The 19331-nt window shown below is 44.2% G+C and overlaps 1 pseudogene; it reads left to right on the forward strand.

The window, feature by feature from the left end:
* The first annotated feature begins 2934 nt into the window (after positions 1-2934).
* Positions 2935-3768, forward strand: LOC114628194 (annotated as a pseudogene).
* The last annotated feature ends 15563 nt before the right edge of the window (positions 3769-19331 follow it).

Consider the following 19331-nt stretch of genomic DNA (forward strand, 5'->3'; position numbering starts at 1 on the left):
TAGATAGAAGTTACATCCACAGAGAAGAAGGAGGAGGGGTGAGGGGATAGGGGGTTCCTGGGTGGGTGGGGGATGGGGTAAGGGAACAACATATGAAATGTAAATAAAACATCCAATAAAATAAATAAAAAATATATATATTTAAATAAAAAACAAACAAACAAAAAAACACTATTACTTAGGAAGAGATCTGCTCTCCCCATATTCCTTCAGGATCTTCCCTGCACTCCTTGCTGGCTAGTTGGTGTCTTGCTGGCTCAGCCTGGCCTGACTCATTGCAGAGTGACAACTCATTGCAGAGTGACAGGTGCAGCACTTTGGAGCAACTGGGGTGGTTACAGCAGAGACAGGATAGAGGCAGCAGTGGAGGCAGTGGCAATGGAGGCGATTCCCCCTCCTTGTTAGCACTCTCTCCCCCTTTGTCTTAACCCTTGAACCTGGCCAGGCATGAGATTTTTTTGGAAAGCCTCCGGTACACAGGCTCACAGCTGGTGACCATGTGGGGTCTGAACAGTGACATAGCTGTAGGAACTGATACCACGGGAAGGTGAGCCCCCAACTCTGGAGACAAGCAACCTGCCCTTCCTAGCAAGAAAGCACAGCAGTGCTGTCGGTCAGTGCCATCACATGGATTTGGATAAGCCAAAGGGGCAACTGATACCTCCTGGCCAGAGCTACTCTCTGGTGATGGCTGAAGGTCCCTCTGGCCTCTGTCTAAATCCTGCCTACCCACAATGGGCATTGGCAAAGACTGTCTATCTAGACTCTCTTTAAAACAAAAAGAAAACCTGGTAATGCAGCAGCCACTTAAAAGTCACAGGGCAGATGCCAGTTCTTAAATCTGTGGGAAGGCTTAGTGTTTTGGACCTCTGTGGAATCCCCCAAAGCCAAGGTCAAGGTCAAGGGAATGTTCTCATTGAACAAAGTGTTTCTCCTGTTTTCTGTCATAGGCAACTCAACATCACATAAGAAATCCCCCCAGGCCAGGGAAATATGTACTCTACTAAAATCCCATAGAATAAAAATAGCCAAAAAACAAGCTTCCTTGTTTTGGGAGGAAGTCTTTCAGATAGTGCCATGCATGGCCAATGACAATATTTATAGCCCAGACTCATGAAGTAGAGTAGCTTCTCTCATCAAAAACAGAGATACCTAAGAAGGAAAAACACCCCTCTCGTGATTTTTTGCTGATCTTAGCTGTAATTCAGCAATGCATATGGGCATCTAAAATAGGACAGGCTGATAGCAACATAGCTCCTGATCCTCTTCAGTCAAATGAACCCCAAAGATCAAGGTCCTAAAATCCACCCTGTTTCAGATCTCAAAGCCCTTATCCAACTAATAAGGGAAATAAAATCCATCTACCTACCCCTCCCTACTCTTAGATAAATCCCAGCCAAATCCCATAGTCTCTTACCCCCAACTATCGACCACTCAACAGCTCTGCAATTTTCAGCACTCTCTTGCAAAAACTAACCCCGCCTCCCATGCTACTCAGGAGTCTGATACAGAACTAGAAACCCAAAATGCTCGAGCTTTCCTGGTCAATATCAAACCCAGTTGAACTAAACCACTCAACTGGTACCCACTCCAAGCTTCAGACTTAAAAGAACTCAGGCAGGCAGTGAAGAAAGATGGCATTCATGCACTGCAGACAAAAATCTTTCCTATAGAACCATGTTGCCAACTTAAACACTGCCCTCCCCCCAAGACTGGAGAGATATTTGCTGTTCTGCCCTTCCTGGCCCAATGTTTCTAGAGTGGGAAGCCTTATTTCGTGATGAATGTCATCAACAAGTCAGGCAAAACTGGGACAGAAGTGACACCCCTTGGGGTTTTAATGAACTCTTTGTCCAGGAAGACTTTACTACTGGAACATAGCAGGCAACTCAGCCAGCAGGGTACTATGAGCATGTCCACTGTGGAGCGCTGCTGCCGCGCCTTAAAGATGGTGCTGGCTAGCCCTTGCTGACTTGGAGTAAACAAGCCTTGCTTGGTCCTGGGGCGGTACTTCCTGGTGGCCTGATCTTGTGTCATGGGTCCTTGACCAATCACAGTGCGAGACGTGGTATGGGCTCATGGGCAGTCCTACACAGGGTATAAAGCTTCGCTCCTGGGCTGGCTTGGGGGCACACCTTCAAGCTTCATGTAACTAGCAATTCCTGAGTAAACTGCTGCTGGAAGGAACTGGTGTGCGAATCTTTCTTTCCTGCTGGTCGGGGTGGTAGGCGCCGCACATTTGGTGGCCTGTACGGGGATTTCTTAAAATTCCTGAATTCCCGGAGTTCCAGAACCAGTAGCAGTCAGGGCGATTGATCGGTAAGTGGCCGGTAAGTGGGGCCCTTCAATCTTTAAAGTCCTCGGAAGGAGGCTTCAATCTTTAAAGACCTCGGAAGGAGGCTTCAATCTTTAAAGACCTCAGAAGGAAGCTTCAATCTTTAAGGTCCTCGGACGGAGGCAAGCAAAAGTGAAAGTAAAATGGCCCACAGTATATGTTCGTGCCGGGAGGAGTGGATCCGTGGATAGTTATTCTAGTAGTGGTGATCGCGATTGCAGTATCCCTGGTGCTGTGTTTTTGCCTTAACTGTCACCAGCCAGGGCGTGAGTGCCGCTGTTAACTACCTTAAACAGAAGGCTCTACAGCAGTTTGTCCAGGAAGTGGACCGCATCGCCCCTTGGTTCGTGGTATCGGGACAGCTTACCTTGGCCTCCTGGGATAAACTGGGGAAGGACATAGAAAGGGAAGAGAGGGAGTGAATGTGAAGAATTGGAAACATTTCCTGCCAAGTACAAAGGTGTGGAAGAGAAAACACGGCATAAGTATACAAAGATCAAAGAGGCCAAGGGTAGTGAGGCTAAAATAATACAGACTTCAAAGAGAGGGACGAATCTAAGGACTGTGGTAAAGCGGCGGAAAGGTTAGAAAGTGAAGCCATGGGTAGCTGTTGTAGCTGTCCAGATAAAGACACTGTCCTAGATAACCATAGGAACAAGTTTAAGGTCGTTAACATGGATGATGATGGCAATGATCTAGACTCTGGTTTCATGGAGCTCACAGACACAGAACTGATTCTGTACACCCGGAAGCAGGACTCGGTGAAATGGCACTACCTCTGCCTGCGACGGTATGGCTACGACTCAAATCTGTTTTCTTTTGAAAGTGGTCGATTGTGTCAAACTGGACAAGGAATTTTTGTTTTTAAGTGTGCCCGTGCAGAAGAATTATTTAACATGTTGCAAGAGATTATGCAAAATAATAGTATAAATGTGGTGGAAGAGCCAGTTGTAGAAAGGAATAGTCATCAGACAGAATTGGAAGTCCCTAGAACACCTCGAACACCTACGACTCCAGGGCTTGGTGCTCAGAACTTACCCAACGGGCATCCCTGCTACCCCTCGTTTGGAGATACTTCATCTCACCCCTCAAGCCAACACTCTCTTGTGGGAAGTGCTCACAAAATAGACCATTCAAGGCGTAGGGATTGTACACCGACAGTCTTTAACCTTGATATCAGGCGCCCCAGTTTAGAACATAGGCAACTCAATTATATACAGGTGGATTTGGAAAGGGGCAGTGACTCTGACAACCATCATACTCCAGAAACGACAACCACTCCCCTCCTACAAACCCCCACCTGTCGCACAGAGCTGTACGCTGTCATAGACATTGAGAGAACTGTTGCTGTGTCCAACTTGCAGAAAGCACTGCCGAGAGACGACGGTACCTCTAGGAAGACCAGACACAATAGTACTGACCTGCCCATGTGAGCCCGGAAGCATTGCGTCGTGAAGATTTTCAGGGTATAGGAGCGCTAGCTGTTGCCCTAGTGGGCGTCTGTGTTCTCTGCCTGTCTTGTATTTGTCGTATGGTCAGGGCCCAGAGACGTGAGAGGTAGTGCGTGCCTTTCAGGCCATTGAGGGGGGGGTGTACCTCCACAAGCATGGCTGGTAGCTTTGAAGCATTAGTTGCTCTCATTACCCCAAATTTTAGGTCTGGACAGCCCTTGCACCCCTGGAAGCCTATAGGTTTCATTGCACACGGGATGGTGTCTATTCCATTTTCCTTGGGCCCAGCTCTTGCACCTGGTGGGCTTTGCCCATTGCACCCAGTAGAGTGAGTCCCATGGCTTGAGCCTGTCTGCCCTTGATCGTGGGATCCTACATGATGGAGCTTGCTTGATCGGGCAGTCACAGCTTGAAACTGCTTAAAAACAAAAAAGGGGGAACTGTGGAGTGCTGCTGCTGCGCCTTAAAGATGGTGCCGGCTAGCCCTTGCTGACTTGGAGTAAACAAGCCTTGTTTGGTCCTGGGGCAGTACTTCCTGGTGGCCTGATCTTGTGTCATGGGTCCTTGACCAATCACAGTGCAAGACGTGGTATGGGCTCATGGGCAGTCCTACACAGGGTATAAAGCTTCGCTCCTGGGCTGGCTTGGGGGCACACTTTCAAGCTTCATGCAACTAGCAATTCCTGAGTAAACTGCTGCTGGAAGGAACTGGTGTGCAAGTCTTTCTTTCCTGCTGGTTGGGGTGGTAGGTGCCGCACAGTCCACCTCTGTGCAACCCAAGCTTGGGATAGGCTCACTCCACCCTCAGAGTCACAAGACCATTCTCTCTTCATCAGAAGCCTGGAGAACCCCTATCTGATTTTATTCTCAGAACTAGAATGAGCTTAGAAAGAAAAATTCCCAAACCCGCAGCCAGAGACCTCCTTCTTAAAACCATTGTATGGGAAAGCATGACTTCTGAATACAGACTAGCTTGCCAGGGTCTCTGGAAAGAGCATCATGATAGGTGGACTGTGGCAGCCAAAGATATAGGAACTCTGTCACACCAGATTACATCTGTGGCTCAGGCATTTGTAACAGCAGTAAAAGCAGAAGGAATCTGCTTCAAATATGGAGAGGCAGGACATTGGAAGAATGAATGCCCATATCCTTCACCAGTTGTCAGGTTGTAGTGTGCACATGGGTCCTCTTGTGTTGATGCATGGGTCCTGTGTCTGCCCCCCTCCAAAGGGATAGGTCCACTGCTCAGAGGGATAGAGGCATGGGAACTTAACTGTGTTCACTCCATGCTGGCACTGGGCAGATGTCAGGCTATGAGAAGCTGCAGGACTCCACTCAGGGTGGAATAACAGTCTGAGATCCCATAGGGAAGTGGAAAAGCTCGGCTGCATCCTGCAGGGATGAAAGTCTTGGTCACAGCGACTCGCTTGGCTGGGTCACAACTGGCTCAGGCTTGCTTGCTTGGGTTGCTGGGCCTCCATGGCTAAGAACATAGAGAAGTTGTCAGTGGAAGATTAGACTGTGTGTCAGTAGTTGAAAACCTCCACTGTTTCCCACAATGGGTCCCAAAGAAGAGAGATATAGTCCATGGTCTTAAAATGTTTATTGTCATGACAGAAAATGGATGAAACCATATCCCAGTATTTTCAGGGCTGGCCTGAGGTTAAATACCTTTTGCAAGGAGGAGAGTCTAGGAAGGAATGTTTAATTGGCTATTCTCTCTGGCCTTTAGGTGTCTCATTAATATGGAGATCTGTCCTGAGGCTCCAAGACCTGTAGTCATGTCCTCTACCTTTGGAGGGGATAGTAGCATTGTCCTACATGCATGAAAGGCATGGATCGATGGAGGTCTTTGGCCTTGTATCAGGAGCCTGGAGAATGGGAGTGTGGCAAAATGCATGCCATCCCTTTCAGGGAAACCTGTGGGGTTTCCAACCTGTGGGGTCTCTGGCCATTTCCAGCCTGTGCTCAACCAGAAACCATGCTGTCCATCAACAGTCCTACAGATTCCTGCCTGAAATTACTTCTTTGTTCTAGCCTAATGTTAGATTCCTGCCTGAAGCCCACTTCTTTTTCCTTGGCCAATGTCATATTCCTGCCAAGGAGCCCATTTCCTTATTCTTGGCCCATGTCAGAGTCTTACCAAGCAGCCCCAGAAACTCTCTGCCTCTCCCCTTTTTTATTTCATAAACAAGACTGAGGCTGTCTTAGGTAGTTCTGAAAATAATGCCTTCCTTACCCACTATGAAATATGCATTTTCAAAAGCAATGCACTCTTCTGTTTTAGGTTCTTAAGGCTCTGTACAGAATCTTGCCCATTCTTGGCTTGCCAGCCTGTTAATTTAATAACCCTGTCTGGGGTCTGGGTGTCCATTTTCAGTTTCAAGCCATGTAGTTTAGCTGCCAACATATTTATGTTGTTAAAGACAAGCTTTAGGATGATGGACTGGAATAAAAATTCCCAGGACAAAAATGATAAAGCTATACATACCATTCTTAAAGCTTGACCAAAATAGAAATACTGATCACAGGACATGGGTAATTTTATCAGGAGTATCAGCAGCATCAATGCTCAGCAGAACAGCATTCTTTAAATTCATAAGGTCACTTTGCAAATTTAAACCACCCAGAGAGGTGTTAGAATTATGCCAAATATACTGCAAGTATCTTTAAACTTTTTTCTTATTATAATGACAATCATTGTAAATTTTAGAAGTAACACTACTCCAATAATATTTGTCATGACACTTGGGATGGTTCCTTACTCTTAATCTCTGAACCTCCTTCCAATAATTTGAATAGGATAAAGAGCACTAATCCATTGTTTCAAATGCCTATCTAAATCCTCTTGTATACTCAACACATTAGTAACATTTTTTGGTAAATGATCAACAAAAGTCTTAACTTCTTGTGTCAAAGCAATTGCAGAAGCAGTAGTGCTAGCAATTAATGTAATCAAAGCTGTTATATCAGCAGTAATCAAGCCCACTACCTTCTTGTTTATGCTTAAAGCCTGACTCACTTCTTTCAGTACTTGCAAGCTTTGTTTCAGAATATCAAGGTTCTGTGATACTCAGGGCAATAAAACAAAAGCTGGCTGATAGACCTCTGTAACAGACATGCCAGGCTTCAACACTCTAACAGAATTAGAAAGTGTACAATCAATGCAACTTACAATAAATACTGTAGAAGAAACAAAAGTCATTTTAACTTGACAATTAAAAGAGACTTAATACATGTACTAACACTTGTTTGAAATCCAGATCCTGTCCCAACTTTATCTCTTGCTAACATAACATCATAGAGGACTGCAGCTAACTTCCAAATATGTCTCTGAAAATGTCCAGAACCAGACTTCCAAATGAAGGCTGTTATTTCCAATATTGGATTGATTTCTAGACCAGTACATGATTGAGTCCGAATAACTGGTCACATTTAAGAGAAATGCAAGTGTCATTATAGCTTCTCTTTTTGATTCTCTGTCCCACAATATCTAAAACCTTGATGCAAGGCAGCTTGTTCCATCTGGGATATAGGTAAGCAAAGGTGGGTCAGGAACATATGTCCAATACAGCTTCCCAGTCACCATTGTCTGGTACTCAGCAAGCTCACAGGTCAGCATCATTCTTTGTCCCAGCATCAGCATGTCTCACCCATCACTCTGGCAGCCACCATGCTCCTTCAGCATCCTGCAGAAAAACCACAAACATGCCCTCTTCCCCATATTAAATACCTGATTGGAATCATGCCATTTGCCAGTAAGTGGATCCTTCCCTTTCACCTATGCCTAGTTGTAGAGTGCCATAGACATTCAGCAGAAAGTTCCTTGGCACCCAAAATTTTCTTGCTCTTTCTGATGGCAAAAAGCAGCTGGCTTAGGTGATTGATACCTATAGCCTAACAGTGGGAGATTAAATAATGTGGCCTTTGATACCTATAGCCTAACAGTGGGAGATTAAATAATGTGGCCTTTGTTCTGTCTCAGCAGAACTGCTAAGCTCTAACTTTCAGCCTGTTAGTGGAAGTTGCAAGAAGAAAAAGGGACACTTTGAAAAGTGATTATAGTATGTATTACTAAATTGTAAAACGTTTCCTATGAAAGCTCTCTAAGAGAAAGTGGGGAAATGGAATGAATGAAAAAGGAGGATAAGGGAAAATTCTTCTTTGCCTCTTTGTCTAAGAAGTGTTCTGTCCAAAAAAGTTCTCATCTCAGTTCTGACTCTTCTCTTTGTCCTCAGCACTTAAACATCTTTCAGAATACATGATCACATGTTACAAATTTCATCACAAATTCACACATAAAATTCAAATCAAAAATTGAAATAGAAGTTTACAACAGAATGTTTACATGCATATCCATTAGGAACAATTATCTGTCTAAACATTCATCACCCGTCACAGCTCTACAGGTTCACCAAGAGTTAAAAAACATAACTAAGTTATTAGTGAAGTTTTGTATAGATAAACCCAGTCAACATTTTATCTTCTGTCCTAGCACCTATAATAAATCATTGCTTCCCTTTTTATAACCTTTGGTTAATTGTTTTACAACCTTCTGGAATGTGCTCTGAGCAGTAGAAGGTCTAGTTACTATCTAGAAGCAATTAACTGATGACACATGGGAGACTGCCAGAGTTCTCATTGAAGTTTTGACTATCAGAAAAGGATCTAATAGCAGTCCCACTGTAAAAGAGATTAATAAATACTGATATAATTTTGGGAATTCTTATAGGATTATCTTTAAGAATTAAGAAGTCATCCATTGTCTATATAGTATCACTATAAGACAGTACATCTTCATAAGATTTGCAGAGATCTGCTCAAAAGGGCGGGCTAATACACAGTGATTGTTATATATGTTCAATAACAACAGGAATAACATATTAATAGCAGGAATCTTTCCTAAAGTAGTTTTCTCATGGGCCTTGCCTTTTGGAGAAACTCTGTTATGGATTATTATAATCTGAGGCAGACCATCTCAGGAAGAGCACCTGCTAGTTATTAGCCTGTCCTATGATGTCTCTTGATAGAGGATGAGAGATGGGTGGCTTAGAGAGAACAGGAGAGGCACAGAGGCTGAGGGGCAGGGGGCAGAGGGGGCAGAGAGACAGCAACAGGCAGAGATGTAGAGAGGCAGAGTGGCAGAGGGGCAGAGGGGCAGAGGGGCAGAGGGGCAGAGGGGCAGAGGGGCAGAGCAACAGAGAGACAGTGAGGCAGAGAGGAGAGGGGGCTGAATGGCAAAGAGGCAGAGAGACATAGAGTCCTAAAAAGCCAAGAGAGGCTGAAAGACATCAAGAATTGCAGATAGAGGTTCAAGAGTCAGAAAGTCAGTCACGGAGACAGGCAGAGACACTGAAGCATCAGCAGGGGCAGAGAGACCGAGGCAGAAGCAGGGACAGAGGGGCAGAGAATCTGAGATGTAGAGATCAAGAGAGAAGAGCTCAAGAGAGTTGAGGCAGAGAGAGGCCTAGAGAGGCTGAGGCCAAGAGACAGAGAGAGGCAGAGGCAGGGGCAGAGGCAGAGGCAGAAGCATTGTTAGAGGTGGAGAGGCACATTCATAGAGGCAGAAGCAGAGGCAGAGAAACATAGGCACTGCCAGGGTCAGAGAGGCAAAGGGGAAGTGCATAGAGGCCAAGAGAGGAAAGGCCAAGTGTGGCAAGTCTGGTAGAGGTCTGGAGAGGCTGAGAGAGGATGCCATGAGGAAGAGAGGCATAGAGGCAGAGGCAGGAAAACAGAGGCATATGCAAGGGCAGAGGGGCAGAGAGGAATAGAGGCTAAGGTTTAGTAGGTCAAGAGAGGAGAGGCCCATAGAGGCCTAGAGAGGCTGAGAGAGAATAAGAGGCCAAGAGTCAGAGAGGCAGAGGCAGGGAGGCAGAGGCAAGCAGAGGCAAGCAGGGGCAGAGGGAGACAGAGGGAGACAGAGGTAGAAGCAGAACAACAGAGGTAAGGTCAGAGGGGCAGAAGTGCAGAAGGGCAGAGGTGCCTAGAGACAGAGGAAGAGGCAGAGAAAGAGGCAGGGGCAAGGGCAGGGACAGATGCAGAGGGCTAGAGGGGTCAAGCGAAGCTGAGAGACATCAGGAGAGGCTGAGAGAATTCAAAAGGCAGAGAACCAGGCAGAGGCAGATAGAGGCAGAGAGGCAGGCAGAGGCGGGGGGAGGGGAGAGGGAGAGGGAGAGAGGGTCAAATGCAGAGAGGCAGAGGCAGACAGAAAATGAGCAGAGGTAGGTAGAGGATGAGGCAGAGACAGAGACTGGGGCAGGGGCAGGGAACAGAGTGGAAGAGACACTGAGTTGTAGTGTGGCTAAGAGAGGAGAGGTCAGAGGTAGAGAGATGGGCAGATGTAGAGGTAGAAGAAAAGGCAGAGCTGAAAAGGAAAAGAAGGGCAGAATAGCAGACAGGAAAAGGGGTTAAGGGGCAGAGAAGCTGATAGAGGCCTAGAGAGGCCAAGAGGCTAAAAGGCAATAACACAGAGATGCAGAGGCAGAGAGAGACTGTGGAAGAGTAGAGTGGCAGAGAGAATGAGGCAGAGTCAGATCAAAGACACAGAAACTGTGGAAGAGGCATAGGTCAGGCAGAAAGGGGCATGAGAAAGAGACAGATAAAGGAAGAGGCAGAGGGGCAGAGGACAGGGATCCAGACAGGGAGAGAGGCAGAGCCAGAGGAAAGCAGAGCCAGAGGAGGATACACACACACTCTCTCCTTCTCTTTCTGTCTCTCTCTGTCTCTTTCTCTTTATCTATCTATCTATCTATCTATCTATCTATCTATCTATCTATCTCCCAGAGAACAGAAGGAGAATTAGAGATAGAGGCAGAGTCAGAGGCAGAGGGGAAGAGAAGCTGAGGTGTAGAGAAGCAAAGAGAGGAAAGGCCGATAGAGGCCTAGAGAGGCTGACAGGTGGAGAGCCACAGAGATGAGGCAGAGAGGCAGAGGAGAGGCAGAGAGGCAGAGGAGAGGCAGAGAGGCAGAGAGGCAGAGAGGCAGAGAGAGAGGAAGAGAGGCAGAGAGGCAGAGCAGAGAGGCAGAGAGGCAGAGAAACCAAGAAAGGGATAAGAAGCTGAGAGGTCAGGAGAAGCAGAGAGGCTAAGGCAGAGACAGAGGCAGGGGAAGCGGAGCAGAAAGTCAGAGGGCCAGAGATGTGGAGAGACTGAGAGAGACCACGACAGGAAGGCTGAGAGAAGGGTTGCTAAGAGAGGCCAAGATGTCAAGATGAAGGAGGAAGAGAGAGAGGCAGAGACAAGGGGGGGACCAAGAGGCCAAAAGAGGCACAGAGAGGCTTAGAAGCTGAGGCATAAAGACATTGGCAGAGGCAGAGAGACATCATCAGCAAAGGCAGAGGCAGGACAGAGCAACAGAGGGGAAGAGAGGCAGAGTCAAGCCAAGAGACGCTGAGGGAAGCTGAGAGAAGCCTAGAGACAGAGTGGCAGAGAGGCAGATATAGGCTGAGGTAGAGGGAGACAGAGACAGAGAGACAGAGGCAGAAGAAGAGGCAGAGACAGAGGAAAGGACAGGGGCAGGGGCAGAGGGGCAGTGTGGCAAAGAGACAGATGGGGACCAGAGAGACTGAGGGAAACCAAAAGAGGAGAGGCTAAGAGAGGCAGAGACAGGGGAGAGGCACAGAACAAGAGAGAGGCAGATTACTGTGAATTTAAAGTCAACCTGCTCTACATATTGATTTCAAGGCCAGCAAGGCTGAATGGGAAAACTTGTTATCAAAAATTTCTTCTTACTTAAAAAATAAAGTAAAATAATAAAAAGAAAGAATATATAAAAGTTTCTGGTATGCTGGTACACAATCATAGTCCTAGCACTCAATAAGCAACATAGAAAGAACCACTGCAAGGTAGGGCCATCCCAACTTCACAGAGAGTTCAAATCCAGTTTAAGCTACATTAAAAAAACTTCTGTCAAAACAAACAAAAGAAAAAATAAAGGAAGGAAGAAAAAAGGTACAACCAATGTGTGAAATAAATTGGCAGTTTCTTTAAATATAACCATACACTTACTAGTTCTTCAATGTACTCCACCTCTAAATCATTTTTTCATGTGGTAGAAATATATGAACAACATCAACCTTGTATACCATATGCAGTGCAATCTTCTTCATAGTAACTGAAATCTGAAAGAAACTAAAAAGAGAATCATGAGATTTTAAGAGAGAGTAAGGAGGGCAATTGGATACATATAATAAGCAAACAGAAAGCCAGACTAACAAACGAGAAATTGAAAACTGAAGACTAAATAAAAGATGCAGTGTATCTTCTCCTCTAAATCATAATTTTTGGAGAAGGTAAGGTTAACACTTTTTGGTATACTTCACAGAAGTGACCTACACACCAACACACCCTGAATTTATTGCCAGCATTACAAGAAATAATGAAGATTTTTGAAAGCGTAAAACCAGCAGCTACAGAATACATGTTCAGTAGTAGTTTGCACCACATTTTTAGTTAAGATGAACATCATCTATCATTGTATTTTTGATGATCATGTGTCTAGTCATGTGCTCAGTTTCAGACATAGAAAGGCAAACACTAAGTATTTCCTTTCACAGTTAAACCTAAATTTATTCATTAGGCCATTATATATATGCACAAATGGATTCATGTGTGTATTTGTGTATGTGTATTGGTAAGCCATGAAACTAAAAAGGGAATCATATGATATTTTAAGACAGGTGCAGAGTAAGGAGGATAATTGAATACATATAATAGGCATAGAGAAAGGCAGAATAACGAGAGAAATTGAAATAAGATGGAGGATCAAAGGTAACATAAAGAGGGGTAGTAGTGGAAGAGAGTAAATGAGAAGAATTTGTAATGGACTTGAATTGGGTTTCTGATACCCATGTGGGACAGCTCACAGTAACCCAGAGCTTCTTATCCAGTTCTGTCTTCTGGACTTTTCAGGCACCTATACTCATATGTACAAATCTCCACACAAAGATAGCAACATATACATAATTTAAAACAAAATAAATATTTAAATAAATAATACTAAAAATAAAAGAGTAGAGATGCTTCAGGATAGCAAAAAACTATTCTCAACAATAAAAGAACTTCTGGAGGAATCACCATCCCTGACCTCAAGGTGTACTACAGAGCAATAGTGATAAAAACTGCATGGTATTGGTACAGAGACAGGCAGGAAGATCAATGGAATAGAATTGAAGACACAGAAATGAACCCACATACCCATGGTCACTTGATCTTTGACAAAGGAGCTAGAACTGTCCAGTGGAAAAAAGACAGCATTTTCAACAAATGGTGCTGGTTCAACTGGAGGACAACATGTAGAAGAATGCAAATCAATTCATTCTTATCTCTTTGTACAAAGCTCAAGTCCAAGTGGATAAAGGACCTCCACATAAAACCAGATACACTGAAACTAATAGAAGAGAAGGTGGTGAAGAACCTCTGATACCTGGGCACACGGGAAAAGTTCCTGAAGAGAACACTAAGGGCTTATGCTCTAAGATCAAGAATTGACAAATGGAACCTCATTAAATTGTAAAGTTTCTTTAAGGCAAAGGACACTGTCAATAGGACAAAACAGCAACCAACAGTTTGGGAAAAGATCTTTACCAATCCCATATCCAATATCCCATATCCCATATCCAATATCCCATATCCAATAGAGGGGCTAATATTCAAAGAATTCAAAGAATTCAAGAAATTAGACTCTAGACAACCAAATAGCCCTATTAAAAATGGGGTACAGAGCTAAACAAAGAATTCTCAACTGAGGAAACTCAAATGGCCAAGAAGCACCTAAACGAATGTTCAGCATCCTTAGTCATCAGGGAAATGCAAATCAAAACAACCCTAAGATTCCACCTCACACCAGTCAGAATCACTAAAAACAAAAACTCAGGTGATAGTAGATGCTGGTGAGGATGTGGAGAAAGAGAAACACTCCTCCACTGTTGGTGGGATTACAAGATGGTGCAACCACTTTGGAAATCAGTCTGGCAGTTCCTCATAAAATTGGGCATAGCATTGCCTGAGGACCCAGCTATACCACTCCTGGGCATATACCCAGAAGATGCTCTAACATATAACAAGGACACATGCTCAACTATGTTCATAGCAGCCTTATTTATAATAGCCAGAAGGTGGAAAGAACCCAGATGTCCTTCAACTGAGGAATGGATACAAAAATGTGGTACATTTACACAATGGAATATTATTCAGCTATTAAAAACAATGAATTCGAGAAATTCTTAGGTAAATGGATGGAACTAGAAAATAATCATCCTGAGTGAAGTAAGCCAATCACAAAAGAACACATATGGTATTCACTCACTGATTATTGGACATTAGCCCAGAAGCTTGAAATACCCAAGATTCAACTCACTGACCACATGAAGCTCATGAAGAAGGAAGACCAAGTGGGGGTGCTTCAGTCCTTCTTAGAAGGAGTAACAAAATACTCAAGGGAGCAAATATGGAGACAAAGTATGGGACAGAAGCTGAAGGAGGGGCTGTCTGGAGACTGTTTCACTCGGGTATCCATCCCATGTGCAGTCACTAAAGGAAGACACTGATGTGGATGTCAGGAAGTGAATGCTGACAGGATCTTGATATAGCTGTGTCCTTAGAGGTCTGTCAGAGCTTGACATATTCAGAGGCAGATGCTCACATTTAGCCATTGAACTGATCATGGGGTTCCCAATGGAGGAGTGTGAGTGAAGACTGAAGGAGCTGAAAGGGTTTTGTGGCCCCATGAGGAGAGAAACAATACCAATGAACCAGAGCTCCCAGGGTCTAGACCTGGGAGGACTTAGGGAGGGACCCATGGCTCCAGCTGTATATGTAAGGGAGGATGGCCCTGTCGGGCATAGGTGGGAGAAGAGATCCTTGGTCCCATGAAGGCTGGATGCCTCGTGTTGGGGAATTTGAGGATGGGGAGGTGGGAGTGGGGGGTAGGTGGGGCCATATCCTCATGGAGGCAGGAGGAGGGGGGATGGGATAGGGCGGGAGGAATCAGAATCGGTCATTTTATAACATCTGAAATGTAAATAAAATATCCAATAAAAAAAGAAAAAAGACAGAAAAATATCACACATAAAAGTGTGTTGTAAATTTATTAATTCCTTTATAAAGCATTTAAATATTGTGAGGTTATTGCAGAGAGATCACAGAAAAAAGACCATCTATGGAAGAAAGAGACTCAAAGGAATTTGAGATGGGAAATTTAGGCTCCCTTTCCAAAGTTCCTGCATTTGGTAATTATTTTCCTACTTTGTGCTGCCATGTTGCCAGGCACTGATATTGGATGCTGCTTCTTTTTTCTTTTCCTCCTCTTCTCCTTTTTAATGTTCTTCTTCCCCCTCTTCTTCCTCTTCTCCTTCTCCTTCCCCTGTTCCTCCTTCTTATCATCATCCTCTTCCTCCACCACCTCCTCCTTCTTCTTTGGGATATTATAGATAAAAGGGAGAGAGGAGAGCAAAGATGGAGGCGGGGATCACTAGCCTGAGCTGTGCTATGTGTGGAGAAGGATAGGGGAAGGGAAAAGAGAGAGAAGGAAGCAGATGTAGTAGCCAGGAGGCCCAAAAGTACAAAGAGGGTGGGTAATCAAAATTGTTAAATAATATAGGGAAGAGCAGCCCAGGTCCTTAGGATGGAGAGTTCTGGGTAGGTATGTATGCCAGCCATAACCTGCAGGCCCAGTAACAGGTAGGGACTAAGGGATTTTAGAGAGAGCTTAGCAGCCAGTGTCCATTTTGATATGTTACATAGCCACCTCAGCCTTTTATCCTCATTTGAAACCTTTTGTTGGTAATAAGCAAATGGGGTTATGTGTAATTTTCTCTATGACTACTTCTGCTGACCTTGAGGCACTGGTGTTGTTAGGGGCAAGGAAAGATGTAAGGGGGGGGGAAGATGGAATGTTTATCTAGGAAGAGCAGGCTCTTTTATTCAGTGTCCAAGCTCTACAGAAACACTGGGGCTAGGAAAGTGCAGGCAGAGTTTTAGAGGAGTCATTGAGCTACCTGAAGTTAGCCACTTCGAAGTTGTTTAGGATGCATATTCTAAGGGAAGACCTGGAGCTTGCAGTTTACCATTGATCTGAAATCTGCTGGGACAGATAGTCTAGGGAGAGAAGGTAAAGTTAAGGAGTTTAGGGAAAAAATTTATCCAGAGTGTACATTTGAAACTTCTAGGTCCTTAATGCTGGGAGAGGGGAATCCCAAGACCAGGGAAAAGGGATGAAATACCACCCTCAGGAATAGGCAACAGGCAGGAAATGTTAGGTTGCTACTTGACAGGAGTTCTTATCTGGGGTCCATTTGACCTGTGACATGTGGATCCAAGTGGATTCCCTGTAGCTTACAAGATTAAAAAAAAAGTTTACAAAAAGACACAAAGATTTTGGATATGTTGGCATTACCACTGTAATCTGTACCAAAATCTACATCATAGAATAGGTAGTAGACTCATGCCCTTCAATTCATGGTAAAAGCTTGAGATCCTAAAATGATTTGGGGGTTAAAAGCATTAACACATTTTCCAGAAGACTGGATATGTCCAATATGGATTGGACAGAGATGCTTTTAGCATGAGAAGCATTTTTTTAAGTCTATACTTAAAAGGCAACCAAAGAAAATTTAAAATTTTGAGCTTTGGACTCTGAAACATTAGCAGTGCTTTACCAGAGCTAGATTAGTAGCTTATCTGAACTCCAGTATAACAATAGCATGTCAAGGGAAAAAATCTAAATCATATTTTATAGACCTTAAATCACTTTCTTATACTTTTATAAATTGCATTTATATAACTTAAAATGTAAAAATGTAGAAAAAGTCACTTCAAAATCTGTTTTGTGACTTTATCTCTTTGAGTCTTATAGTAAGAAAAACTGTCTTTCTTAGCTAGAGGTCTAGAACTTAGCACTTACTTAGAAGGTAAGTGAGGCTTAAGGCCTGATATTTTACAAATGAAGAGAGTTGAGGAGGCAGCTGAATCCTTGGGGAAGAAGCTGATATGGCTTCTGTTGTTAAAGCTATGATCAGTCAATATACTCAGAGATCTGGAGATAGTTTATAGCTAAAAGTACAAACCAAATGGTCTTTGTATCAATTAAATTGACAGAGACAGTCTCATTACCTAAGACAGATTGCCCCAGGGTGCTGTAGTCTCAAGAGTTTTATTGGAGACTGGTCAATCTTAGGCTGTCAGACAGAGCAGCATTTAATCTTAAGTTGTTATACAAAGCAGCATGGCCCATGGCTGTCCAGACCCAGGTGTTATAAAATATGATGCAGCGAGGTATGGGACCTTTTGTAGGCCCATGTCAAGGTGTACTCCTGAGAAAGTATTCCATGTAACAGATCTGGCATAAAAGGGGTTTATTGGAGAAGGGGAGAGGAGTGAGGACCTGGGCAAGGGATACATGCAAACAAATGGATATGTAGATAGGCAGACATACAAGGGGCAGAGCAATGGGGGAGAAAGGGAATGCCAAGAACAGAAAGAGAGAATGGGAAGCCAGTGGGTCCTTTTGTCCTCTGCACATATCTCTGCACGTGGAGGCCATCATGTAAACAAGTCATCATGTAAGCAGATGCTAGGTTCCTGAGAGAAGGCCAGTGGAATTTCTTGCACATGAACACGAGGTCTCAAGACACTTTTCCTGTAGAGGATCTGGAGAAAACTGATCTTACTTAAACTAGGCAAAGTAGGACAATCAACTTAAAAAAAAATGTTCACAGTTTGAGCAGAGCCCTAGCAACAGGTGAGGCATGGGAAGTGACTCATAGTAATTAGCATTACCACAATCTAGGTGGAGTCTGCCCCATCTGTCTTCTCTGGAGACCTTAAGGGTTCCCACTCAAAAGGGGTGTTTCTACTATGGGAAGCTTAAATCTATTAAATGGCATATTCAGCATATCTCTGAAGAGTTTAAGGGGCCGTCTATCTTTTAAGCATGCCTGGTTTAGTTCTTTGCTTTGCGCCTAACCTTAAAAACAGACAGAGAGCTAGAGGAGCCACTGCACTCAGAGCAGACGGTAAGAACTCCATCTCACTCCCTAAGCCCCAGAGATACATCTGGGAGCCAGGGCCATTCAGGGCACAGCAGCTACCCAAACCCCGCCCCTCCGGAATTCCACTTCCCTTCCTCCTGTGCCTGGTCCTGTGGGCTGGGGCAGACACAGAGTTGGTCTGCTCCTGTCCTGTGGAGAAACTGAATCCTGAGTCATCCTAGAGGAGCCACTGCACTCAGAGCAGCCGAGGAGCCACTGCACTCAGAGCAGCCGAGGAGCCACTGCACTCAGAGCAGCTGAGGAGCCACTGTACTCAGAGGAGCTGACACTGAGTTGATCTACTCCTGTCCTGTGGAGATACTGACTCCTGAGTCATCCTAGAGGAGCCACTGCACTCAGAGCAGCAGAGGAGCCACTGCAATCAGAGCAGCAGACACCAAGATTAGAATCATAAGACTACAGAGATATGTGGACTCTCAGGAGCTCTGCAACAAGCAGGATAACTGGAAATACAGACTCCAGTCTTACACAGTGAGGGCAGGCAACACTAGAGTTAACCAGATGGCGAAGGGCAAGCGCAAGAACATAAGCAACAGAAACCAAAGTTTCTTGGCATCATCAGTTCCCAGTTCTCCAAATATAGCAAGCCCTGAACACCCCATCACACCTGAAAAGCAGGATTCAGAATTAAAATCACTTCTCATGATGATGATAGAGGATTATAAGAAGGAATTAAGTAACTCCCTTAAAGAAATACAGGAGAGTACAAGTAAACAGATAGAAGCCCTTAAAGAGGAATCACAGAAATCCCTTAAGGAAATGCAAGAAAACACAAAGAAGGAATTAAACAAAAACATTCAGGATCTGAAAATGGAAATAGAAACAATAAAGAAAGCTCAAAGGGAGACAACCATGGAAATAGAAAACCTAAGAAAGAGGTCAGGAGTCCTAGACACAAGCATCACCAACAGAATACAAGAGATAGAAGAGAGAATCTCAAATGCAGAAGATACGGTAGAAAATATTGACACAGTTGTCAAAGAAAATGCAAAATGCAAAAACCTCCTAACTCAAAACATCCAGGAAATCCAGGACACAATGAGAAGACCAAACCTAAGGATAATAGGTATAGATGAGAATGAAGAGTCCCAACTTAAAGGGCCAGTAAATATCTTCAACAAAATTATTGAGAACTTCCCTAACCTAAAGAACAAGATGCCCATAAACATACAAGAAGCCTACAGAACACCAAATAGACTAGACCAGAAAAGAAATACCTCCCGTCACATAATAATCAAAACATCAGATGCACAAAACAAAGAGAAAATACTAAAAGCAGTAAGGGAAAAAGGTCAAGTAACATACAAAGGCAGACCTATAAGAATTACACCAGACTTCTCACCAGAGACTATAAAAGCCAGAAGAGCCTGGACGGACATCATACAGACCCTAAGAGAACACAATTGCCAGCACAGATTACTATACCCAGCAAAACTCTCAATCACTATAGATGGTGAAACCAAGATATTCCATGACAAAACCAAATTTGCACAATATC

This window comes from Grammomys surdaster, unplaced genomic scaffold (genome assembly GCF_004785775.1).
Source record: "Grammomys surdaster isolate TR1022 unplaced genomic scaffold, NIH_TR_1.0 265, whole genome shotgun sequence".
In the NCBI taxonomy this organism is placed as follows: Eukaryota; Metazoa; Chordata; class Mammalia; order Rodentia; family Muridae; genus Grammomys; species Grammomys surdaster.